The 20,447-nt window shown below is 31.9% G+C and overlaps 1 protein-coding gene across 1 annotated transcript in view; it reads left to right on the forward strand.

Moving 5' to 3' along the window:
- LOC134695782 (uncharacterized) overlaps positions 1-20,447 on the forward strand; it is a 179,998-nt gene that overhangs the window by 103,802 nt on the left and 55,749 nt on the right. The gene's annotated exons all lie outside the window — the stretch shown is intronic.

Genomic DNA, 20,447 nt, shown 5'->3' on the forward strand with positions numbered 1-20,447 from the left:
AAAAGTGAAAAGACATATTCAAATAACTGTTTCGGTCACAGTTCCATATGTGCTCCGAATCTCATTCTGCCTGCCCTATTCTCTCTAAAACAGTACCCGATAATGAAACAATAGGCCTTCCTTGAATTCTGACATTTTTATACAGCGTAGGATTCTGTTGAACGCTTTCTATTAGTTTAGGATCAAGTTTGTGCAATTTAGGCAGAAGATACAACCTTCCTGGTTTGAGATCTCTCTTAGCAGAAAGATATTTAAAGGTGATTTCATCCATGACCCCCTTTCTATGCATTTCAAAGGTAATAGTATTGATTTTCTGGTTAGTCTCTATTATGTTTAATTTTGCAATTTCCATGAAGTGAGTAGCACTACTTAATTGCCTCAGACCTTCATTTATATATTCTGTTTTATCCCAGATCACTGTGGTGTTATTTTTATCTGCTTTTCGAATAACTATTTTTTCGTTTCGTTTGAGGGAAGAAATTGCCTTTCTTTCCAGCGTAGTGAGATTATCGTGTGCTTTATTAATTGTTATATTATCTATCTCAACCTTAGTTTTGAATATATATGTCTCAATGGCATTGTTTGCAAGTTCCGGTTTATATCCGGATTTTGTTAAAAAGGGATGACGTTTGAAAATATCACCCTTGTCAAAATGATATTTACATCTTAGTTTTCTTGCAAAATCATTGAAATCTGATGCAATACTAGATTTTGCAAATTTCGTCGAGGGAGACGGTATATATTTTAATCCTTTACTGAGAAACAAAATCTCATCGTCTTTTATTTTTTCAGTGGTGAATATTTTAACATATTCACGTGCTTTTTCAATTGATTTTTTCCTCTTGAGAGAGCGAATCTTTATCTTTCTATTTTTTCTGATAGAAGGCCTTTTTCATGATAGCCTTTTTTTGTTTTTTTCGCTCTCTTAAAGTGTCTGTTAGCCATGCTTACAGATCGGAGGAAATCGCCAGAAGGCAGTGTGCAATTCATTTCTTGATGTAATATTGATTCTTTATCAAGCCTGTATGAACTCACCAACCAATCAGATATCAGTTACTCATTAGGAAACTAAATAAGGGGAAGAGGAGAACATCCCTCTAGACATTGCAACCAATCACCATTCATTGCTCTATAAACTGACATGTAAACCAGATGTATTTTGACAATTTGACTTTTTAATTTATCAGACACTCAAAAACCATGCAGTTTTGTTTTGCAAATCTCAGCACTTTATTATCAACTTATTCCACTCACTCAACTATGACGTATTGGTTTTTACATTTACTTTCCCTGTATTATATAGGTATTATAACTTTAATATTTCAATAAATAATTAATCAACCTTTTAGGTTTCGGTAAAGATATTTTTCACATTTAATATCTATTTTGACAGAAATAAGAAACATATTGGCAATGAAATATTGCTTTTGCCGATAATAACCGTTGCATTTAATTATAATGTATTAATTCTGACCACTTAACGTGAACAAAATATCAAAAATTATCTTTGATAGCTTTATTTCTCAACTTTAAATAAAGATATATTTGTAAACATTTGTTTATCATCATAATTGCATTGGGTTCATTGATAAACTAACCTTCTGTGTTCTGCTATATCAATTATCTATAAAATAAACGTAACTCAAGAACTGATAAGATATTACACTTTTATTCACACACTTTACAACTGTTTGTCAAAAAACATCACTAACTAAGTGTAAAGGCACACGTTAAATGTTTTATCATCTTCCAAAGACTTATCTGATGTTACACAATTAGAATTGGCTTGGGCTCCTGACGATGGACATGGCCATGGTCACTTAGTTAATTCTAATTGGTCTAAATAGATGTTGGAAACACCTTATGATCTATGGAGTTGGGGTGCTGGGATAGGCTTTGACAGCGATTTATTTAAATATATAATGAAACACTGGCATTTATTACAGTTCGACGAAGACTGTGTACAAATATTCAATACAGCACCAATAGTTGCGTATATCAAACATAAAAGTATTGGAGATATGCTTAGTAGATCAAAGTTAAAGACTTTAACATTAAATTGACAGTTGGATACCTGATGATGGTAGATCTGTCATAGTAACTAGATATATTGAAGAAGAATTAAAATATAAATATATCAATATAAATATGAATAATTTTCATATTTGATTATATTCTAATAATGCATCTTAAAATGACCATCCCAAGCTTAACTACCGAAACACGAAATTATTTGTGACGGGTCCTATCAATATGGGATGCGTGGTTGCATGGGTGTTTTATTATAACAAAGCGTATTCTCAATTTTATTACATCTATTTCATTAAACTCTGGTTGATACAGAATGACATACTGCTGAAGTGCTTATGTTTACAAGAAAGATATACATGATCTTTAATTTGTTTAGTGTGTGTCGTTGGGGTTTTCTATGCTCCTTAATGTTAGGCATTATCGCATATAGATAAGTCTGACCGTAAATGGCATGAAATATATCGCGATAGACGACCGCTGCTTTTATGTATGCACCTTTGATATACACAATATATGTATGGGCTACTGATTAGGCAAAAAAAGTATATATCGAAGTATTTAGAAATTTACATAGTTCTATGTGTCTTGTGATTGTGTAGCTAACGTACAACATTAAACTTGTTTTCTACATTATATTGTTAAGAATTTATTTTCTTTCTAGCAGGAATGACAAGAATAAGAAAAGAATTCAGTTTTGTTTCAATATATAATTAACCTCTACGATCAACGTTTTTCGGTAATTTGATTACAAATATAGAGAGTATTGTTTTCTAAAAATTGATTTCGGCGGTAAGTATAATCTATTTGTTCGTCTCTCTTTACCAATGGGATGTTTGTTGCATGATAGTTAGAACAAAGATATTTCATTTACAAACCCATTTATAACACTTCATTCCGCACTATCACAACCACATATATTAACACTCTTTGGTCAGCTTGGAATACTTTTTTAATATACAAGAAAATTAAGTATGGAAATGGGAAATATATCAAAGAGACAACAACCCGACCGAAGTGCAGAAATCAGACGAAGGCCACCAATGGGTCTTCAACGAAACGAGAAAATACCGCACACGGGGTTGGTCCTCAGCTGGCCCCTAAATACAATTGTGCACTAGTTCTGTGAAAATGAACGTCACACTTAATTTGAAAACATATAAATGAACCAAAATGAACAAAAATACAAGAGTAACAAAGGCCAGACGATCCTGACTTGGAACAGGCGCAAATATTAAGATGGGGTTTAGTTCATCACGCATGTTTTATTGTAAGAAACAACAGTAGTATTACATTTTCCCAGCTTTAGGTCGGGAGGTGAACGAAGCCAACCTGGGAGCTCTGTGATTGGATATAAGTGTATACTTTATTTTTTCGAAATGTATTTATGAATAATGTACAGTGTGTAAACAGTGTATCTACAACATCAACTTTGAAACACACGACGAATTATTTCAAAAAGCTTCGACAGGTTCATACATTTTATGTAAAATGACCGTTGCCATGAATACCACAAGCAACTTCCGCTTGCTACCATGTGATTTCAATTTCCAACACAGCAGATTTAAGTAATAATGTTACACATGCAGTACTGTTTTGTCAAGTTTTTTGGGTTTTTTTAATTGTAAAATTTGGTATTGTTAACTACTACCGTTTTCCCTGAGGCGAACGCTTCGATGTGTATGATTTTGTACATTATAAAAGTTAAGACCTAATTTTATTAATTAAAACGTACTTTCAATCGTGATATTTTTCAAAGACATAATTGCGTATGCCCTGATAACCACTTACATATATTTATTAAAGTTTCGTACACCGGTATGTAAACATTACCACGTGTATCTGTGTATAACTATACACGTGTTGAAAGTATATAATAGGTTAAATGTTTTTCATTGGTCGAGTTAGAACTGACCATAATATTTGAATAAGGTCAATTCAAATATTTCGTGGTATACTTTTGGCGGTTGTGCGAATTAACATATTGTCATTCGAGGTCCGCTTTTGGTGCAATAAAGCAATAAAACTACACAAGAGAAATATATCAAGTCGGATTGGAGGGTGGGAAACTTTATTGCACCAAAAGCGGACCTCGAATGACAATATGTTAATTCGCACAACCGCCAAAAGTATACCACGAAATATTTGAATTGACCTTATTCAAATATTATGGTCAGTTCTAACTCGACCAATGAAAAACATTTAACCTATTATATACTTTCAACACGTGTATAGTTATACACAGATACACGTGGTAATGTTTACATACCGGTGTACGAAACTTTAATAAATATATGTAAGTGGTTATCAGGGCATACGCAATTATGTCTTTGAAAAATATCACGATTGAAAGTACGTTTTAATTAATAAAATTAGGTCTTAACTTTTATAATGTACAAAATCATACACATCGAAGCGTTCGCCTCAGGGAAAACGGTAGTAGTTAACAATACCAAATTTTACAATTAAAAAAACCCAAAAAACTTGACAAAACAGTACTGCATGTGTAACATTATTACTTAAATCTGCTGTGTTGGAAATTGAAATCACATGGTAGCAAGCGGAAGTTGCTTGTGGTATTCATGGCAACGGTCATTTTACATAAAATGTATGAACCTGTCGAAGCTTTTTGAAATAATTCGTCGTGTGTTTCAAAGTTGATGTTGTAGATACACTGTTTACACACTGTACATTATTCATAAATACATTTCGAAAAAATAAAGTATACACTTATATCCAATCACAGAGCTCCCAGGTTGGCTTCGTTCACCTCCCGACCTAAAGCTGGGAAAATGTAATACTACTGTTGTTTCTTACAATAAAACATGCGTGATGAACTAAACCCCATCTTAATATTTGCGCCTGTTCCAAGTCAGGATCGTCTGGCCTTTGTTACTCTTGTATTTTTGTTCATTTTGGTTCATTTATATGTTTTCAAATTAAGTGTGACGTTCATTTTCACAGAACTAGTGCACAATTGTATTTAGGGGCCAGCTGAGGACCAACCCCGTGTGCGGTATTTTCTCGTTTCGTTGAAGACCCATTGGTGGCCTTCGTCTGATTTCTGCACTTCGGTCGGGTTGTTGTCTCTTTGATATATTTCCCATTTCCATACTTAATTTTCTTGTATATTAAAAAAGTATTCCAAGCTGACCAAAGAGTGTTAATATATGTGGTTGTGATAGTGCGGAATGAAGTGTTATAAATGGGTTTGTAAATGAAATATCTTTGTTCTAACTATCATGCAACAAACATCCCATTGGTAAAGAGAGACGAACAAATAGATTATACTTACCGCCGAAATCAATTTTTAGAAAACAATACTCTCTATATTTGTAATCAAATTACCGAAAAACGTTGATCGTAGAGGTTAATTATATATTGAAACAAAACTGAATTCTTTTCTTATTCTTGTCATTCCTGCTAGAAAGAAAATAAATTCTTAACAATATAATGTAGAAAACAAGTTTAATGTTGTACGTTAGCTACACAATCACAAGACACATAGAACTATGTAAATTTCTAAATACTTCGATATATACTTTTTTTGCCTAATCAGTAGCCCATACATATATTGTGTATATCAAAGGTGCATACATAAAAGCAGCGGTCGTCTATCGCGATATATTTCATGCCATTTACGGTCAGACTTATCTATATGCGATAATGCCTAACATTAAGGAGCATAGAAAACCCCAACGACACACACTAAACAAATTAAAGATCATGTATATCTTTCTTGTAAACATAAGCACTTCAGCAGTATGTCATTCTGTATCAACCAGAGTTTAATGAAATAGATGTAATAAAATTGAGAATACGCTTTGTTATAATAAAACACCCATGCAACCACGCATCCCATATTGATAGGACCCGTCACAAATAATTTCGTGTTTCGGTAGTTAAGCTTGGGATGGTCATTTTAAGATGCATTATTAGAATATAATCAAATATGAAAATTATTCATATTTATATTGATATATTTATATTTTAATTCTTCTTCAATATATCTAGTTACTATGACAGATCTACCATCATCAGGTATCCAACTGTCAATTTAATGTTAAAGTCTTTAACTTTGATCTACTAAGCATATCTCCAATACTTTTATGTTTGATATACGCAACTATTGGTGCTGTATTGAATATTTGTACACAGTCTTCGTCGAACTGTAATAAATGCCAGTGTTTCATTATATATTTAAATAAATCGCTGTCAAAGCCTATCCCAGCACCCCAACTCCATAGATCATAAGGTGTTTCGAACATCTATTTAGACCAATTAAAATTAACTAATTGACCATGGCCATGTCCATCGTCAGGAGCCCAAGCGAATTCTAATTGTGTAACATCAGATAAGTCTTTGGAAGATGATAAAACATTTAACGTGTGCCTTTACACTTAGTTAGTGATGTTTTTTGACAAACAGTTGTAAAGTGTGTGAATAAAAGTGTAATATCTTATCAGTTCTTGAGTTACGTTTATTTTATAGATAATTGATATAGCAGAACACAGAAGGTTAGTTTATCAATGAACCCAATGCAATTATGATGATAAACAAATGTTTACAAATATATCTTTATTTAAAGTTGAGAAATAAAGCTATCAAAGATAATTTTTGATATTTTGTTCACGTTAAGTGGTCAGAATTAATACATTATAATTAAATGCAACGGTTATTATCGGCAAAAGCAATAGTTCATTGCCAATATGTTTCTTATTTCTGTCAAAATAGATATTAAATGTGAAAAATATCTTTACCGAAACCTAAAAGGTTGATTAATTATTTATTGAAATATTAAAGTTATAATACCTATATAATACAGGGAAAGTAAATGTAAAAACCAATACGTCATAGTTGAGTGAGTGGAATAAGTTGATAATAAAGTGCTGAGATTTGCAAAACAAAACTGCATGGTTTTTGAGTGTCTGATAAATTAAAAAGTCAAATTGTCAAAATACATCTGGTTTACATGTCAGTTTATAGAGCAATGAATGGTGATTGGTTGCAATGTCTAGAGGGATGTTCTCCTCTTCCCCTTATTTAGTTTCCTAATGAGTAACTGATATCTGATTGGTTGGTGAGTTCATACAGGCTTGATAAAGAATCAATATTACATCAAGAAATGAATTGCACACTGCCTTCTGGCGATTTCCTCCGATCTGTAAGCATGGCTAACAGACACTTTAAGAGAGCGAAAAAAAACAAAAAAAGGCTATCATGAAAAAAGCCTTCTATCAGAAAAATAGAAAGATAAAGATTCGCTCTCTCAAGAGGAAAAAATCAATTGAAAAAGCACGTGAATATGTTAAAATATTCACCACTGAAAAAATAAAAGACGATGAGATTTTGTTTCTCAGTAAAGGATTAAAATATATACCGTCTCCCTCGACGAAATTTGCAAAATCTAGTATTGCATCAGATTTCAATGAATTTGCAAGAAAACTAAGATGTAAATATCATTTTGACAAGGGTGATATTTTCAAACGTCATCCCTTTTTAACAAAATCCGGATATAAACCGGAACTTGCAAACAATGCCATTGAGACATATATATTCAAAACTAAGGTTGAGATAGATAATATAACAATTAATAAAGCACACGATAATCTCACTACGCTGGAAAGAAAGGCAATTTCTTCCCTCAAACGAAACGAAAAAATAGTTATTCGAAAAGCAGATAAAAATAACACCACAGTGATCTGGGATAAAACAGAATATATAAATGAAGGTCTGAGGCAATTAAGTAGTGCTACTCACTTCATGGAAATTGCAAAATTAAACATAATAGAGACTAACCAGAAAATCAATACTATTACCTCTGAAATGCATAGAAAGGGGGTCATGGATGAAATCACCTTTAAATATCTTTCTGCTAAGAGAGATCTCAAACCAGGAAGGTTGTATCTTCTGCCTAAATTGCACAAACTTGATCCTGAACTAATAGAAAGCGTTCAACAGAATCCTACGCTGTATAAAAATGTCAGAATTCAAGGAAGGCCTATTGTTTCATTATCGGGTACTGTTTTAGAGAGAATAGGGCAGTATTTGGATAAATTCATGCTTCCAGCAGTATTAAAACAAGAAACACATTTAAGGGACTCATTAGAATTTATAAATATTATTGAGAAATTGCAGGTAAAACCTGACGCCTACTTAATCAGTTTTGACATAAAAGAAATGTACAACAAATGTCCCATGTAGAAATGATTGACGCAGTCAAGCATGCTTGGCCTACGATAATTAACTGTAAACATACGATACGTTTGCCTTCGTTGCGATATATATTGTAACTTCTTAAGATAGTTCTTGAAAATAATGAATTTATGTTCAATGGTAAATTTTATAAAACTTCAACTCGAGTTCCAATGGGAAATAGTTTATAACCTGAAATTACGGATCTGAGAGTTTATGAAGTCTTAAATAGTATTTTAAGGACTTTTCAACATAAACAGAAAATATCAAGTCTCTTCAGGTTTAGGGATGATGGCTTTTTTATTTACAATGAAGGTACAGATGATCAAATATCACAATTCTTTGAACATGCTAACAGACAACATGCACTTCTAAAATTTACACACGAGAAATCACAAACTAAAATGCAGTTTTTAGATGTGCTGGTATTCAAAGGTCTAAGATTTAGAGAAACAGGAATCTTAGACCTCACGACATTTCGAAAAAAGACTGAAAATTATCAGTATTTAGAGAGATCCGCATGCCACCCATCCTCTACTTTCAGAGGCATAATTAAAGGAGAAATGCTTCGCTTTAAGAGATGTACGAACGATCCAGTAGATTTGCAAACACAATATGCGTTATTTTCTGAGCGCCTTATTAAAAGGGGATATCCAAAAAATGAAATTAAAACTGTTATGCAGGAAGTGACTGCAAAACAAAGAATAGACACATTAATGGTAAAGCCAAATTCTGTATTACAGTCGCCTCCCTTGGTATTCTCCACAGTGTTTCAAGACAGAAATCACACATAAAGAACAATATCTTAAAACACTGGGATAAATTAAAGGATGACGAAGAGGCAAAACTGTTATCTGATAAAAGACCTCTGTTTGCTTTCCGTAGGCATAAAAACTTGAAAGACATAGTAACATCAGCAACTCTGAATAATTAATATGTTGCAGACTATGAAAATAGATTCTATACTTTCTTCGTTAAATTGATAAACAAGGTTAAGTAGATAAAGAGTATAGAAAAATATTAGTCAGACAGATCATGAGGTGTCGAGCCCCTAATAAAAATTACAGTATTTTTATAATAAGTGTCACTATGCAATGGCTTGGGCTCCTGACGATAGACATGGCCATGATCAATTAGTTAATTCTAATTGGTCTAAATAGATGTTCGAAACACCTTTTGATCTATGGAGTTGGGGTGCTGGGATAGGCTTTGACAACGATTTATTGAAATACATCACCAACACGGACAATTTCTCACTGCTATCTTATCCCCGCCTATCAACCCACGTGAATGTGGGCGGATCTTCTTTCAAGGTTTATAACATGTGTAAACCTAAAAATTCTTCAGCCACCCAATGTGAGCTCAACAAAGGCACGTAGCTAAGAGAATCGCCCAATGTGAACTAAAAAATGGCACGTCGTTTTAATAGAAATGCTAAAAAGGCAAAATTCCGATTCTACAATAAAATAGAACGGAATAAATACAATATGCAGCAAAGAACTGCACATGCAAAAAAGCATGTAATTAATCTATCAAAATGCAGATTATCAAATCAGGAATATATCCTGTTGGCGAAAGGCTTGAAATTTATACCAACGCCATCAAGCAAAAATTCTAAAATGTCTATACTAAAAGACTACAATGAATTTGCTAGAAAATTACGATATCGGTATATGTTCAGTCAAGAAAAAACTGACCTTCATCCATTTCGTAGCAATACAGGATATAAACCTGCCTCTACGTGCCATACTTTGGAAAATTATATAGATTTAACCAAGCTTGAATTGTCTTTTCTACCAATAGAAAGAAATGTAAAAAGCAATCTTACTAAGGGCGAAAGAATAGCGCTACGCAATTTGAAAAATGATGAAACAATAGTAATAAAAAAGGCAGATAAAAATTCAAATAATGTAATTTTAGACAGGCTAGACTACATAACAGAAGTCACAAGATAACTAAATACTCAACATTACGGCCAATTAGATTCATTTAACATGGTAGAACTGAAAATCCAGGTCATTGAGTATATTAAATCATTATACGACCAAGGCATAATCGACAAAATATCATTTAAATTTTTAACAAATGGTCAAAAATTAAGAGATGCACGATTAGGGAGAATTTATATTCTCCCAAAAATTCACCGTCTTGAAACAGAGTCGTTTAAACAAATACAACATGATGGATTAAATGAATTAAATATAATTCCACCTGGCAGACCAATTATATCACAGTGTGGTTCTGTAACTGAACTTATAGGTCATTACGTTGACTATTTTCTTATACCAATAGTTCAAAATCAGTCTACATATATAAACGATACTACATCGTTCATTAATATCATTGAGAAATTAAAACCTATGGCAAACAGCCTTTTGGTTTCATATGATATAACACAGATGTTTACTAATCTACCTCAAGAAGCGTTATTGCGTGCGGTTGAACGAGCCTATGACAGTTTTGACAAATCAAACTTCAAAGTCAATGCTCCGCCAGTCAATGTACTAATACATTTGTTGAGAATTATTTTAGAAAACAATGTATTTGAATTTGATGGGAAAATTTACAAACAAGTAATAGTTACGGCAATTGGTGCAGTTCCTTCACCGGAAATCTGTGACATACTTATGTTTGAAATAATGAATCAAATTATTTCTGCATTTCAATATAAAGACAAAATATTCTATCATGGCAGATATAGAGACGATGGATTCATAATATATGATGGAACATCAGATGAAATTATAGATTTTTTTCGTCTAGCAAATGATTATAACCCCTTATTAAAGTTCACCTATGAAATCAAAAACGATAAAATGTCGTTCTTTGATGTTGATGTAATTAAAGGTCAACGATTTACAACATATGGCATCCTTGACCTTGAAATACATTTCAAAGAAACAAATTCTTATCTGTTTCTGCATAGAAATAGCTGTCACTCACAGCATGTATTCAAAGGATTTATTAAAGGTGAAATTATTAGATAGGGGTTATGATAACACTGAAATAGATGATAGTATTACTGATGCTTTATCAATTGACCGTACTGATTTATTTTAACAAAACAAATCTAAAGAGAAGCAAAGTATTCCGTTAGTTTTAATAACTAAATATAATCCATATCTACGTAAAATAAAGAAACGTATAATGAAACACTGGCATTTATTACAGTTCGACGAAGACTATGTACAAATATTCAATACAGCACCAATAGTTGCGTATAGCAAACATAAAAGTAATGGAGATATGCTTAGTAGATCAAAGTTAAAGAATGTAACATAAAATTGACAGTTGGACCCCTGATGATGGCAGATCTGTCATAATAACTAGATCTATTGAAGAAAAATTAAAATATAAATATATCAATATAAACATGAATAATTTTCATATTTGATTATATTCAAATAATGCATCTTAAAATGACCATCCCAAGCTAAACTGCCGAAACACGAAATTAATTATTTGTGTCGGGTCCTATCTGCAATATGGGATGCGTGGTTGCATGGGTGTTTTATTATATCAAAACGGTCTGCTTTTAAATCATTTCGATTTCTTTCAGAAACAAATAAAATACAGAATTGTGAAAGATATAAAATTCAACTTTTGAACATGTTTAAGTTCAATATAACTACAGTCATTTTAAAAATGAATTAACTTAATTTACTTGTCATAGTGTTTCTGAAAAACTAATGCGCGCCAATGTAATTACGCAAACGCAAATAAGTTAATCACAAAATGCGCGCAAATGAAATGCGTCCGCATAACTTCCACTAACGGAAAAGCGATTTATGTTGTACAAACGGGTATCATTATTTGCGAAAGAGTCAGTAGCAAAATACGACGACTGGGGAAAAATCCCGTTTACTTCGTGAAAATTGTGAAATTTGCGTTAAAACAGCTTTTACTGTTAATAGTGTGCCCTTTTATACTAGTATGCTGCACATTTGGTTATTTTTTTTCAAAGAATTATCCATCCATCTGTAAAACTGTGTTGAATATATTAAAAAAAAAAGACAAATTTTAAAATGTATAATCTTTACGCTTTTCCAATGTAATGGGAGATAACTTATTTTTAAACTAAATAGTTTCCTCTGAAACAGATATGATTGTTGACAAAAAGAGTTACATCCCATCATAAATATTATCAAAAAAGTAATACGATATTCAAGAAAAATCTGACAAAGTGAACTGTATAGAAATAAGTATATATATGATTATCATAAATATCAAATAAAAGGAAAATGTCAAAATGTCAAAATATATTTAGTTTATAATAAGGGGGATAACCAAAACTGCTTGTTTCTTAAACTATATTCTATTTGTGTTGTTGATATGTACATATGTACTTCGATAAATACATGTTGTTTAAACTATTCATAACTGGATTATTCCTTATAAAAGACGATGAAAATCAATCAATGAAATTTAACCATTATTCAAGCTCTTGTTATTTGTTGTGTTTTGTATTTTTTGTTATTGAGATAAAAGATAACCAGAACGTCCATGGAAATCTGACGAAGACCTTTACTTACTTGAAAATCTCGATCTACAGGTTTGGGGATTTTCAAGATTTAAATATTGATTTACGTAAGTTGTTAATATTTTTTCAACGAAAGTTTCTTTTTTCTTCTTCTTCCTTTTGAACAATTATAATAAGCCCGATCGTAAAATCGTCTTGTTTTCTTAATATCGTTTTCGCTCCATTTTTTTTTGTACAACATGTATTCATCTGACAGTAGTGAAGCCTTGTTGACCCTTAAGAAGAAGAATTACTTCATCATCGAAATTAAACAAGAAACATAAACATAAACAATAATCAGCTCAATGCTCTAAACGATTGGACAAAGACACAATTAATGAACGTTAACACAGAAAAGACAAAAATTATGCATATTCGAAAGACTACAAAGGACAGGACTCAATTTACGTTTCGACTAGGGGACAACATAGTTGCATTTGTAAATAAATATCGTTACTTGGGACTCACATTATCCGAGCATATTGATTATAATGTCTCTGTCAGTGAACTCGTTAGTGCAGGTAGTAGATCATTGGGATCTTTGATATCTAAATTCTTTAATATGGGTAATATGAACTACGACATATTCACGAAAATTTATGAAAACACTGTTATTCCTGTACTTGACTATGCATCCGGTGTATGGGGAGCAAAGCAATATGACAATATCGAACGCTTACATTATAGAGCAATCAGAACTTTTCTTGGCGTCGGCAAAACAACACCAATTCCAGCAATATTAGCAGACATGGGATGGCATCCAGTTTTCATTCACAATCAATGTAACGTTGTCCGCCTATGGTGTCGTCTTATGAACATGCCTGGTCATAGGATTTGCCGAAAAGTGTTTGTTTGGGATCGTGAAATGTCGAGACGTTACCGAAACACATGGTTTAACAGCGCAAAAACTCTTCTGGACAGATGCAGTCTTTCACACCTAACTGAAAACGACTCCGCTATCTCAACAAGATTCATACTCGACTCTGTAAAAAGTAAACTTATAGCAGACTTCAAAGACAAGTGGTTTAACGAAATAAACAGTATGCCAAAGTTGAGGACATATAAACATTTAAAAACCGATTTTTTTGCCGAGCCTTACGTACAAAAGCATTTAACAAGGACACAAAGATCTGCAATCGCTAGAATTCGCTGTGGTACTTTCCCACTAGAAGTCGAGCGAGGACGCTATAGAAACATTCCAATCGAACAACGAGTTTGTAAAATGTGCAATACTGGATCTATTGAAGATGAGCAACACTTCATCTTGTACTGTGATCGTTACTCTGTTTTGAGAAATAAACTATTTACTTCAATATCACCAGACCCTGCTTATCCTCTACGCATAAATGAACTTCCTCCAAATGCTGCCTTAAATGAACTGTTATCTAACAACAACAAAAGTATAGCGAACTTTATCTTGGACTGTGATCGTATCAGAAGAGAAATTATTTAACTATTTTACTTGAACTGTTGAATTTTCTAATAATTTAGACATTCGTCCAAAACTATGTGTTATCTATTTTTCAAATTTTGAACTTTAATTTGTCAGTGCATCGTAAGCCTATCTGGCTGGCTGTAATGTAATATTGTATTGATATGTATCTATTGTATATATACAGGTTGCACTATAATAAATCATTCATTCATTCATATAGACACCAGTAGACTTAGACACTGAGTAAAGCCCTTACCATAGAGTCGGCATAAAATGGTCCTGATTTTCAAAATGTTAACAATCAATTGACAAAACTAATCGTCAGATTTATATTAATCAATTTACGGAAAATATGACAGGTACGAGACAACCACGGATCTGCAGACTGCTGTTCTTATGGCAGACCCATCACGGATGTGTTGTGGTTTGTCATTTTTTATGCTTGCTCAAGCCTCCACTAGCCTGTGACAGTGGTATAACAGCACAACATAAAAAAAATGTAAAAATCAGCTGCAACTTGTTTCACTCCATAGATCCATACGAGGCACACACAAAACTGAGATAAAAACAGTTGACACCAAGCACCGACGTTAGAGTACTCTTATTGATCGAAAGCTCTTTATAAATATAATGAATAATGCATGTTTTTCTATAATTGTAATAGAATATCAAATAATACACATCATATGGATTTAGTGTAAACACGAAATATACAATTTTCAAAGCGCATGTCACTGACTTTGTGCAATGTCGATATTTATAAGAAAGCATTATCAAAAGGATGAAGGATGACGAGTTCTTATAACGTTACATATATCGCAATATACATCTAGTTATGTTTTAATTTTTCAAAAACAAACATCAATCTCGAACTCGGTATAAATAAGAACGATATTGAAGGATTACAATATTGTGCAAAATTGTTAACCATTAAGAATTTTTGTTTTGCATATGATCAAAGAGTTTACATGGAGTGTTTGTAAATACACGAGCATCATAAACATTATTATTGAAAAAAAATCAGGATATTATATCTCTATTTATGAACAGCCGGACTTCCTAACAACGTTTATCTAAATCTAACACGCGACTACAGACACAGGCATAGCATAAACATCTTGAAATATACATACTAGTACCAACAGAAAAGGCTGAGTGAAGATCACTGTTCAAAACAGTATTTGTGTCGTCAAAGGGACGCGAAAGTAATCAGGGGAACATCAAACTACATAAATCGAAAATATATTTTCAACGCCATAGATTAAAACGAAAAAGACAAATACACAAATATTAGCACACCAAACAAGATAGAAAACTAAAGACTAAGCAACACGAAACCATTCACAACATCCCATGTTCGTAAACATCCTCTAATAAGTAATATTTGTATAAATTTTCATGTGTGAAACTGCATATTTGACAACGGGTTCATTAGTACAAAATTATTGAAATCAACAAATGAAATTTCGATACTCTATCAAAGCTGATAGTAAAAAAGTTTGTTGAATGCATATGAATGGTAATAATTTGTAAATGATGATCATGTATATTTACTAAATATGGTAAGAGGACACCCGATACACATTTTTGTACGACGAGGGTTCCAGTGTTTTCAAATAAATTTATGTGATTTATAGTTTTGCTTACAAGAAACACTAGGGTACACAGTCATCAGAGATCAGTTCGATTTAGTAGGCTAATAAAATGTAAAAGGATCTATAGCTGCTAATATTGACAGAAAAGGAACAAAAATTATTTTTAATGTGCGGTTTGAAGGTGAAAGGTCTCTGAAATATGTTTCTTGCAAATGATACCCACATCATCGAAATCTATTTGTTCCTTCACCTAGTTTTCTAGATATTCAGAGAAACATGTATGTAATGTTTTAAGTGCAAGTCTTTGTGAGAATCAGGCAATTTTCAAAATAATCAAGACATGGCTGAAAAAAAACACGACTGAACCATCCTTTTTAGAAGTTATGTGCATCTTTAGTCAGAAATGGAAGGTCTTTTATTTATACGTGCACGTGTCTGGTAATTCGATACCTTTTTGAACAAGCACTGCAATAATTATTCCGTTTACATAATCTTCATGATCTTCTCATTTGAATTATTTAACATAAAGATGTGACGTCTTTCCGTCGATTTGTGAACAACTTCAGAATACAATTCTAGCTAATCTTTAATCAGACTCAGATATGTACATAATAATAGCTAAAACAATGTACATTCCACTAAAATCCACATTTATACGTAACCTTTGTTCAAACACTATACCGATTTCAATACGTTAAAAAATACATTTGAAAAACAAACTGCATATTCCTTATTTGTATATATACTGATCCATAACAAAAAGAATAAATGCATTAGATCTGTGGAAATGTATTAAATCAAAATAAACTAAAATTCTAGCGAAATTCAATTATCTATTGGCGCATTAAAGTCATTTCAAAACATAACATCATACGAATGAAAACATTCAAGTTAAATAATTTTCCGTAACACGAACCCGCCGAATTCGGATAATATTGCATTAAAATGCAGTTTTGAGGTAGGTGTTGTTGTATTTTCTATTTTATTGCATAATTTGCACATAAACTGATATCAAGTCAGCATGGCGGCTCTTTAGTTACGCAATGTCAATTGTGGATATGACAGTGGCTTACGAGAGGAAACCATACTTGTGATTGTTTATTTAAAATAAAATTCCTGCAAGCTATAGATATATGGTGACGGTCTGGCTTAGTGGTTAATTCTTTACTACAGTTTTTAGTCTGTATTTACAGTAACGTTCATTTGACTTGGAAATAAAGTAACCAATTTGAAACTAGTTAACCAAAGAAGATGGGCAAGACTAAAGTAAGTTTTCATATTTTATTGATGCTTCAAGAATACATGTTAACAATTAGATAAAGGAGAGACTATTTGAGTTATACTTCTTACTATACATTTATATTATAATGGCTACTACATGCAGAGAAATATGGGAGAAACCTCCACTAGGCTCGATTGGCGTTCGTACTGTCTATATACTAGTATAATATTATTTCTGACAATTTCTTTATCATAGTACACATACGTGTAATCAGCCATAGTCATTCCGAAGAACGACATATATAATAGCATATATTTAATATAGCATGAGCGCTCCTCTTGCATTGTTTTAAGAGATATTTCTCCAATCTACAGAGCCATTAGTAATAATTATTTATATGTTATATATTACAAATTTTAACAATAACTAAAGATATTTACAACTATTTACACTTTTCTTATATAAATAAAAATATCATTCTAGTAAAGAGCTTAAACATAGCACAGGCGACTTATTCTCCCAGCTAAGATTCACTTTTGTAAAACTAGCACTAGGATAATTCCATATCCCCAAGTTACAAGCTAAAAATTACGGATATAAATTTAAGGTTTATTCCCCTAAACTTTCATATCATTTGCAAGATCTCTGCAACTTTATTAACATACATGGCCCAATATTCTGTAACTTCTAGAGAAAAGCCCCAAGCTCACAACAAAATAAACATTATTTTTTCTCCTTTTTCTCATGTTCATAAATTAATTCAGCTATTGACCACAGTCAAACATACCTTTTTCTGTTGATACTGTTAATTACAGCACAGGTATACTGAGGGGAAGCAGCTTCTTTTTATTACTAGCTTAACCAAATTCGAACTTTGCCGCTACTGAGCTTTTATATGTCAGCGCCAGCAGTATAGGAGAATTTAGGCATTACAATTGGTTCTAACAATATTCTCCTTACTCTAATAATCACGTGACCATTACTGCTTATGTTATTGTATCTTTCTAGACTTGTATTTATGTAACATTGAATCAAACTAATAATAAATTTTATTTATAAAGCTATATAGTTTGTCAGATTCTTGGTTTGAAGTGTATATTGCTCGAAACCGAACTTTCTTACCGATAAGCCTAAAGCTATCGGGTTGCCTAGTAACTACATCAAGGAGAAGTAGTATTAGAAGCGAGTACTTGACTTCCTTTACAAAACATGTGAAACCAAAAATTGATAATGAGGACCTCAATATCTGCTGTTCTAAACCAAATACGATATTACAAACAACAACGACCATTTCCTAATGTTTGATACGATATACAGTAAGCATATAAATACTCCAAACAACATGTCATTATATATTCTATTATAAATCCACCCAGTACATTCAGTAACCCGCTTCGTTCAGACTACAGATTTCCCCAATCAACGAACATATTTATCACACATAGCGAACATTACAATATTGGAAATTTTTAGCTCTATCTAACAGCCGTAAAATAGACAACTAATGTTAGTCTATTTGTTAGACAATATTTGATTTTTTTAGAGTCGATTAAATATCGGCTTTAAATGCAGTAGGATAAATGATTTCTACAACAGTGTTCAAGGTTCAAGGTTCGTGAGGTTTATCATATTTGTTTTCGTTCATTATTTTCGACATCGATGAGGCCGTTTATTTTCATGTTTTAATTGTCATTTGTGAAGGCCATGTGGTGACCTATAGTTCATAACTGTTGTGTCACTTGGTTTTCTCTAGGAAAATATTTCTTTAGCAAATACCCCACATCTTCTTATTTTGATATTTATTTATATTTATACATAAGTGCCAAAAATAAAATCATTTGACGAGACTGATCAATCCTGAAAGTAACATGAACTTAAACATGTTGAATAAAGACGTTTTCACTTTATAATGATATTTCTTTGTTCTCGTTTTTTTCTGCCCTTAACTATTCAGATATTTTCTAAAAAAAAATTAAATCTACACGATAAACAAACCTAATTTTAGTGCATAAAGTTCTTCTTTTCAAAAATCGTCATTAATTGGAACTTATTTAAATAAACTTGTTTAATGAACCGATAATTGTAACGTCATTCGTCATTAATTTCAACAATGAAAAAGTATTATTCAACTATAACATTAAAATCATAACAAAAGAGGTCATGTTTCATAAATTTTGTTGCTCTTATTATCAATTTATCATGATAACATGTAACAACGTTGGTTTTATTAAAAAAAAAATATAACAAAAAAAATATAGTCCGTAAAGAATAATATATATGTCTTTAAAGTATTTTGTTTTATAATTATATAACTGTAAAACCAAAGATCATTTGATATAAATTTGTGTATATGTTGTGATCAAGTTATCATTTTGTACAAATTATATAGACTTCTATTTTGACTTTGCACAAATTGTAATGTGTACAAAAAGTGCTTGTACAAATTATAATTTGTAAAATAAATGATTAAATTTCACTTATAACTTGTACAAATGTTTATATGTAATACGACCATTGATTTTCCCCTATTAGTCTTTGTTAAATTTGCACTTCTCAAAAAATGTGCAGAACTTATCTTTGTTTCAAATAAAGAAATACTTGCCATGAATAAAGCTTTATCCTGTCCAGTACTAAAAAAACACATAATATATATTGCAGTTAAGAAAATAAAAATCACTGGAAGTTAACCAATCAAAATTCTCCCCTTATTTTACCTGTGTACAAGTTTTAGTAACCATGTAACCTCAAGTTTACAAATTATTCTTTAGAAACCCCAAATAAAAAAATTAATGATGCTTTGAAATATCCAAAACATATGTTTATGAAACAGAAATGTTTTACTGCAATAAAATGGATCGAGGAATGTCAAATTCAAGGGAATATTTTTTGTTTACCTATTTTCGTATACACCTGGATATGACGTACCATGATCTGGTGGTATTAAACCTAAATAGTATGGATATCGTTATATAAACCTTATATAATGAATAGCAATATAATATCACACATATATAAAAGAAAGACGAACGATAACAGAGGGACAGTCAAACTCATAAATCGTAAATAAACTGACAATGCCCGGCTTAAAATGAAAAAAAACACCCCCCACCTCCATCCCTCACTCCCGAACGTAACAAATATTGTGTCAATCAAACAATCAAGCATCTTGATAATGCCAGTTACAGAGAACCTTTTTTGTTTGAATCGGAGTGACCCATTACAAAGTAGTATTTATTCCTCCCTAAGACAAGATACTTATATCTACGTTGGCCATCCTTTTTTATGAAACAAAGCAATACCAACTCTTTGAATTTGTCTTTTAATTTGGAATATGGAATACTTGTGTGAAGTGTAGAAAAGTCAAATGTTTTTTTTACTATTACAAGATGAAAGAGAGTTGGATTGTTTGTTCTCTAAAAGATCTCTAGAATTTATAAGTATCCACATCTGATT

This window comes from Mytilus trossulus, chromosome 14, assembly GCF_036588685.1.
Source record: "Mytilus trossulus isolate FHL-02 chromosome 14, PNRI_Mtr1.1.1.hap1, whole genome shotgun sequence".
Taxonomy (NCBI): domain Eukaryota; kingdom Metazoa; phylum Mollusca; class Bivalvia; order Mytilida; family Mytilidae; genus Mytilus; species Mytilus trossulus.